This window comes from Carassius carassius, chromosome 18 (assembly GCF_963082965.1).
Source record: "Carassius carassius chromosome 18, fCarCar2.1, whole genome shotgun sequence".
Taxonomy (NCBI): Eukaryota; Metazoa; Chordata; class Actinopteri; order Cypriniformes; family Cyprinidae; genus Carassius; species Carassius carassius.
The window spans coordinates 21123721-21130887 of NC_081772.1; the positions used below are offsets into that span (position 1 = coordinate 21123721).

Consider the following 7167-nt stretch of genomic DNA (forward strand, 5'->3'; position numbering starts at 1 on the left):
CTCCTTACATTTTCACGCAAGTATCTGTACTTTCTACTCCTTACATTTTAAAAATAGCTTCGTTACTGCTATTTAATTTCGGCTTGTTTTCATTTGTCATCATTTAAAAAAAAAAAAACAAAAAAAAAAAAACACCTATCCAGATAAATCGCGCCATCTGGATGGAGTGAATTTGATTGTGGTTGGATGAGAAGTATAAACATTTACCATTCTGACACCATATTGGTTTGTACGCGATCCATCGCACCTGCACATGACACAAATCACGTCACACTCCAGCAAGGACATAGCCAGTTTTGGGTTTGTTTTATCAAAAAATATATTTCTTAAAAAAGAAGGGTTGGGTATGGAACCGGTATCCGATCGCCACCTAAAATTTCATCTGAAACCGGCGTCAGACCGGTCTCTTCTCCGTCTTTCAGCGCGCTCTTCCACCTGCAGACCGCGCGCGGAGCAGCACATGCGCACTTAAACACAAACAGAGGACACAAGGTATGTGTTCATCCATAGATTGTTAGAATATCTGTATCTGTGCAGTTCTTTATCATAAATACAGTTTACAAAAGGTCACGAGGGAGCCGGTTTCCCATCTACTGTAAAGTTTTCACTCATCACACCACAGCTGTTTCCTCCAGCGAAAATCTAGCCCTTAACACATATGAACGAACACATACTTTAATTACACTTATTTAAATGTACTTAATTTAATCATACGTACTTTATACATACACTACTGTGCAAAAGTCTTACGCACGTTAGTACTTTCACTTAAAAGAATGGTGTTCGGCCAGTTATTTATATATTTTGCTGTAGTGTGTCAGTATAAAATATCAGTTTACATTTCCAAACATGCATTTTGCCGTTGTCAAAATCGCACTAGATTATTATTAAAATTAATGGCCAATTAATTCCTACTGACACACTACAGCAAAAGATATAAATAACTGGCTTAAAACCCTTTTTTGGGGTGAAAATACTAAATGTACCTAAGACTTTTGCACAGTACTGTATTTTAAAAAACTACATTGTTGCTACTTTATAAAGAATGACCATACAGTCATTCACAGAACTGATTAAAGACAGTGACAGACAGCACTCATCTTAACTAAATATCAGAGTGAGTGACAGAGATACAGTAGAAATATTATATGTGGTTTTGTATTAAATAATGACCCAGATTGTGAAATACATTTATTAGCCTTAGAGTAAGGGAAGCACAATTTGGGAAATGAGAGCATCCAAGGTGAAAGCTATGGATTTATTTTAAATATTTGTAATGTTCTTTAAAGTTATCCATAGTTTTTTTTGTGGTTCTTTTTTTTTAAGTATCGGTTCAGGTACCGTTTAGGCGCAGGTACCATTATAAAAGTATCGAAAAGGCACTGGACCCTTCTTAAAAGTTATTATTTCTCACTGGCTCATTTACCAAATGGGTGCTTTCTCTTCGTCCTCCACAAATTAAGCTACTGTAGGTAGTTCGGTAACGAGACGTTTTAATAAATTATCGTTTGCGATTGACGACGCGATTGACAATGTTGTGATAAGTAGGCTATGCCAACTTTGTAACTCGTTCCCCCCCGAACACTGAACATAGCAGACGTATGTACCGAATACAGGAAACTATCAATCAAGAAGGTATCAGGATTATGTAAAAGAAAAGAAATGTAAAAAAAAATTTAAACTGCATATCTGAAGCATTTTCCTTTTTTCAATCACAGACACTCAGTGGATCAAGAGCCTTGCCAATGCCTGTAAAAAACATCTTGTGCCAGCTAAGACATAAGAAAGAATGTCGACAAATTCATTATTCGTAATATACATGAAACAGTCAGCTAAGGCTATTCTAGGTTTATGTACTGCATGTGTGTGTGTGTGGACCTTTCCATACAAGCATTAGTAACACTTCAGACTGGAGAAACTAGAGCCGCAGTTCACTCCTGACCGTCACAGCTGTTCATTCAAGCCCGTTCTCAGATGACCAACGCTATGAATGGAGCAGCCACAGCCTCAGCCGAAAGGAGTATTAAGGTATAAATGCCGCGCTGCTCTCAAGCGAAGCGCCAGTGTTGAAAACGATGATCCTCGTTCCTGCTGTTGTTGGTAGGGAGTGAGCTAAGGGCCTCTTTCAGACTCTGTTCTACTTTGCTCTGGTGTTTAAGCTGACATCATACAGGAAGGTATTTTTCCCCTTTGCATTTCCAAAGAACAGGCCCACGCATGGTCCAGACAGAGCGAAGGGAGATGCACAGGAGCAGAGGGACGAGCTCATGAACGTGTGACTGGAACTGAGTCCACTTAAAGAGATCTGAAACACAGCCCTTGTTGCTTGAGATACAAGACCCTAGTGAAGCTGGATACGCTGTGCACCTAGCCAGTGATGTAATCAATACATCGGTAATGATGGACTCAGTTCCCAGGGGGAAAAAGTCATTTAGATCCATACGTGTGATTTTATTTGTGCCGTTTTGCTCAGAAAGCAGATGATTGTTCTTCCTGCTGGAAACTTGCTTTTTCTTCAAAAGGATCACAAATTAGTATCCCGTTTCCACAAAAAATATAAAAAAACTGCTTTAACATTGATAATAATAAGAACCATTATTAATAATTGAGCACCAATAATAATTGAAGATAACTGATCACCAAATCAGCATACATGATAAAAATCCTAATAATATGACTTTAATATAATTTTTATGATCTAACCTCATTTACTCACTGTTGTCACTAGGGTTGCAAAAAGAATTTGGCAAATATTCCAGAAGTTTTGGAAATTTTACAGGATTTTCCACCCCTTTGCAGCCCTAGTTGTCACTTTGACATCAACTATTAGCCATAGATACATAATGAATGCAATACAGTTATGAAGGGTAAAATTTAGATATTTGTTCACATTAAATATCTTGTGTCACTCAGAAATGTCTCAAATTACTGAAGAAAACCACTTTTAAATGGCTTTTCAGAAAATCCAGCCTATGAATGTCTTACGTCTAGATTATTTTGAACATTAGGATGTGGCATAGGAGTCATTAAATAATATAAATGTCTTAAAACTTAAATGTTCAGCTCAAGCTGTTCTTTGACCCATGAGGTTTCTTCTGAAGTGCCGCGTCTGAGAGATCATTCTGTAAGTGAGCTGACACTTTCACTTTTACAGTCCACGAGAGAGAGAGAGAGAGAGAGAGAGAGAGAGAGAGAGAGAGAGACCCCCCAAAAAAAAAAAAAAACAAGGGGGAAAGAATGCAGTGAAGGATTTCTTCAGCTTTCTGGTTTCTAGGACAACAATATAGCTCATAAATCCAAATTATGAAATATGAATTATTGTGGTGGTATAGGGCATATGAGTTCTGTTTCGAGGTCAACCAAACCAATTATTGAGTAATTTGTTTTAGTCATTTGTGTATCTTTGTCATTTGTATTAGTATATTTTATTACTATTTTTATTAGTACGTTCTTGTTAGAATTTGTCATAGTTTTAATGTATTTTTTTCCAGTTTTCGTTATTTTAGTATATCAGTTAAACTACATAAAAATAAGAAATTGAAATAAATTTATTATTATTATTATTATTATTATTTATTTATTTCAATTAACCAAAAATGTTTTATGGTTTTAATTAACTATAATGACCCTTATTAAAGCTTGTTAAAAATAATCATCATTAATTGAAATAAAATATAAATATTAAATATTTAAAAACTCAAGACTATCTAAATAAGTTCAGGGAAATAAGTTCTAAAATGACTAATAAACATGGAAAAACTACAAAATTCATTTAAAATTAAACTGAATCCTGAAATTATAAAAGCTAATTAAAAATAATACTTTAATATAATACTGAAATAATAAGCAATAATAGCGAGAACCTAATTAAGCCCCACTAATAACTTTCAAGAATAATGGACCCTGTTTAAATCATTTTAGAAAATAACACAATGGCCCAGTGGTGAAGATGATCAATCAAAGGCATGACATCATCATCATCATCATCATCACGTGAAATGGGCTTTAATAGCTGCATACACTCCGCTCAAAGATAACCACAGTTAATCATTACTCCCGCTGACTGAGGGCTAGTTTGACGAGAAGACATACTTATACAATGCTCTATATGCTTCAAAAATATACATCTGCCCTACTGCACAAACACAGTACAGTGCCAACATCTTTCACCAGAAACCAGCCAGTAAATATTTATGAACAATAAAAATAAAATCAGTCACTGACTCACATGAAGAGGCCGTCGAACCAATCAGAAGCAGAGCTGCAGAGCAATCAGTCAGACTACAGCATGACATCATGAGTCATGACATCAGCCCCTGAAACTAAACACCCCTCTCTCTGCTCTCTCCTCTCAAGCAAGTTCAAGGACACAGAGGAAACCGAGTTCTGGCTGTTTTCGCATCAGTCTGGCTGGTTCTGTGGCCTGAAACTCATTATCTTGGAGCATTACATCAGATCACTAAAAATGAGGGCGAATACTTCCAATGACGACACATTCTGCATCTTTAGATGAACCGGATTCACATTCCAGGACTGATCCTCACCAACTTTACACACTGTTGTATATTTACAGTGTTGTAGAGTACAGTATATTGAACTGTGTTGTACAGTGTGCATATATTTTGAATACTGCTACAAAGAGGAAAAATCATTCCAAGTATTTTGTCTTTTTCTTCAGTGAAAGTTCAATTAAAATTAAATTACTACAGCATGCAAGCTTTTGCATCAACCTCACAAAAAAAAAAAAAATACTAATTTGTTTAGTAAGTAAATGCATTGAATTTAAGATATTTTGACTCAAGACAAAAATACTGACCAATGATATTTTTATGCACTATAATAGATTCAAATTTGGTTAGATTTTAATTTTAGTAATTTAGCAATCCAAAATTTTTTGTAATTTTGTTCTTTTTAATTCGTTTTCTGCGATTTATCTATACAGATGTTACCCAGCGAAGATGATTAATCATCTTATATTTATTAGTTTTAGTTGTTTTAATACTTCAAGTTAAACTGACCAAAAATGACAACAGTTGCCTTGGCAATGTCTGAAATAAAAAAAGTTTGAGTTTTTTTCCTTTTCTTCAGTTAACGTATTTTGTTTCAAGTAACAGTTTTTTAAGGTGGCATACATTGATACAGATTAGGGAAAAATTATTTTTATAGTGTGTGTATTATTTTTGTCAGACATAAAATGTAAATATTTTTTTTTTAATTGTATATCATAACAGTTAATTCTATTGGTCCATCACCGCACTGAAAACGTTTCACTGTTGACCAGAGTATGAAAGCGGTAAAAAGTGTAGGCGAGATTTCGCTTGAAATGAGAAGCAGGTGTTTTCCCTCACATCAAGTTCGCTCAGAGAGGGGTTTCTCTTCTTTCCCGGGTTTCTCCCAACCCGATCTCACGGTAATTCGTACATATTTTACGAGGTGGCTCACTCGTACAAATTCGTATGACCACACTCGTACAAATTCATACGATTTTTGCCAGATCGTACGTATTTTACTGCCCTAAATTTTACTCCCTCTACCTGCCCCTAAACCTAACCGACGCAGGGGTATAGACAAATCCTATAAAATGTACGGGTGAGGTCATACAAATTCGTAATTCGTAACACCTTGTAAAATACGAACAAATTTGTCGTGAGATAGCGTTGGTTTCTCCACATAAGATTTTTGTTTTTCCATTTCGTACAATTGAAGTCAATGGAAACCTAAACTATTTGATTACCAACAATCTTCAAAATATCTTAGAAAATATCTCAGAAATATGACAGAATTTTGTAACCCTCATGGAACCTAGTAGTCCTCACATTGTAGCTGATTTCAGGTTTTACAGTCCTGTGGGGAACATTTGACCCAAACACTCACACAAACTCATTCATTAAAAACAGCAAATACACTTAGCCTATATGTTTGGGGGTTTTTTTCAGACTGAGCACCACAAACAGCTTTAATACCAAATATGGAAAAACAATCTGGCTGATGTCACTGTGATACAGTCACCCAAGAAGCCAAATCAGCATCCCAAAAGTGTAAACAGAGTAGAGTCCACACACTTGCACAAACATTAATACACTAAAACACACACACACACACACACACACACACACGTGGCAGCTCGTTCATGTGTGCAATCAGCTTCTTTCTGTTGTTGCTGTGGTGCTCATCAGATCTGCCTCTCAACTAGTTTTCCGCCTGACAGACACAACATACCACACACACACACACGCACACACACACACACGCCTACCGCCATCTGTCCAGGCTATCAGAGATCACAAGCAGTCTGTGGTAAACCTGTCTTCCCCACAGAAACGCTCCCGAGCGTCCTCAGATGGTCTAACAGATGAGAAATTAATGTGTTTCCTTCCAAATCCACGGCAAACTTTTGCCTCACGTAATTCTCTCCCGATTTTGCACGGGACAAACAAAACTTGCGCTCTTTCCCCCATAAAAACAGTGCCGTATTTCCTCCCAGACAGGAAGAGCACCCCAAGCACGCACACGCACAAGTATTCCCCTCGTGCACAGCGATGACTCATTTCCACAATCCTTCTGAAGACGTAGGTGAAAACCGTCCCTACATTCCCAAACACACTCCAGCCTCCTTTTGTTGAAGCCTCTACAACAAACACCCTCACAAGAGCGCGCGCGTGTGCCTGTGCCCTAAAGCGCAACACTCGGGTCACCTTTTAATCCCGAACCACTTTGAAGAAGCCCTTCCACATGTATTCCCGACCTCCCGGTGGCAGCAGGTCAGTTCCTGCACCTCAGCCCCTCCATTTCTGCGCCGCGCAGGGTTCTCGGAGTGACCACAACAACAGAGGCGCGTTCCTCTAGACTCACCCTCTCGCTTTTCCTCTCTCAGTTTGCCCGAGCAGGGGTGTGCGCTCAGGCTTAGGCAACCCCTGGAAGAAAATGCAGCGCTCTCTGGGTCCTAGTGCTCATCGTGTGCACACAAAAAGATGCCATTGTCTGTGGCTCAGGGGGAAGCCCTGCTCAACAGAGGCTGCAGGTATCATTACCGATAACATGTCGGGATCCGGGCGATTTGAAGACATTTAATGTAGACGTGGAGAATGTGTTAAAGTATTAATTACAGGGTGATAAATCAAAGAAACAGTCAGATTTATGATTATGCCTGCTGCAGTTAACTGTTAT

At 37.8% G+C, this 7167-nt stretch overlaps 1 protein-coding gene across 2 annotated transcripts in view; it reads right to left on the reverse strand.

Moving 5' to 3' along the window:
* The window catches only part of LOC132092658 (forkhead box protein N3-like), a 28816-nt gene extending 21915 nt beyond the window's left edge, over positions 1–6901 (reverse strand). Inside the window, exon 1 of one of the 2 annotated variants that reach the window (XM_059498993.1) lies at positions 6696–6901. The gene's annotated coding sequence lies outside the window, so the exon portion shown is untranslated. Of the gene's footprint in view, positions 1–6256; positions 6670–6695 lie in introns of those variants that run through there. The other variant, XM_059498994.1, reaches the window with a different exon arrangement.
* Between the last annotated feature and the right edge of the window lie 266 nt (positions 6902–7167).